Below are 981 nucleotides of genomic sequence, written 5' to 3' on the forward strand. Positions count from 1 at the left end.
CCAATAAAAAAACCTACACAACCTACTTACATAAGGAACAGGAGTGCCCCCAACACTGATCCCTGGGGCACCCCCACTTGACTGTACCCCACTCAGACCCCACATCACAGTCTGTATCAACACTGTGAATAATGACCTTTTGCTGCCTGTTGCTAAAGGGGTGGACCAATTGTTAACTAATCCCCTTATTCTGTAATGGTCCAACTTCTGGTGCAATATTTTGTGATCAACACAAACAAATGTCTTAGTTAAATCAAAAAATATGCCAATCGTTCGAAACCTTTTATTTAGCCCATCCAGTACCTCACAGAGAAAAGAAAATATATCAGGTGACCTTTTGAGATGAATCACATTTCATGCTCCATTGGACGAATAGCTGTTGGAGCGTGCAGCGTGAATCGTCTGATAGCAAACAGTCGTCGGAAGGACAGGTAATTTGGAGATGACCAGGTTGTAGCACAGGCAGATGTCGTCTTTACTAATATTAACTTTTCATCTAACACATTTTTACTCACCATACGTCGTTTTAGAGACATTTAGTTGTCTCACGGTAAAACAAACACTCTTCATATAGATTTATTGGCAACGGCTTTGCCGCAGTGGATACACCGGTTCCCGTGAGATCACCGAAGTTAAGCGCTGTCGGGCGTGGCCGGCACTTGGATGGGTGACCATCCGGGCCTCCATGCGCTGTTGCCATTTTTCGGGGTGCAGTCAGCCTCGTGATGCTAACTGAGGAGCTACTCGACCGAACAGTAGCGGCTTCGGTCAAAGAAAACCATCATAACGACCAGGAGAGCGATGGGCTAACCACATGCTCCTCCTATCCGCATCCTCACCTGAGGATGACATGGCGGTCGGATGGTACCGATGGGCCACTTGTGACCTGAAGACGGAGTGCATTTTTTATATAGATTTATAAGGCACAATGGCTGACGCAATTGCATCCACCCTTAGAGACCGTGGCGACCCCTACGTGCA

At 46.8% G+C, this 981-nt stretch overlaps 1 pseudogene; it reads left to right on the top strand.

Moving 5' to 3' along the window:
- The first annotated feature begins 581 nt into the window (after positions 1-581).
- LOC124623552 lies at positions 582-699 on the top strand (annotated as a pseudogene).
- Positions 700-981: the final 282 nt, after the last annotated feature.

This window comes from Schistocerca americana, chromosome 7, assembly GCF_021461395.2.
Source record: "Schistocerca americana isolate TAMUIC-IGC-003095 chromosome 7, iqSchAmer2.1, whole genome shotgun sequence".
Taxonomy (NCBI): Eukaryota; Metazoa; Arthropoda; class Insecta; order Orthoptera; family Acrididae; genus Schistocerca; species Schistocerca americana.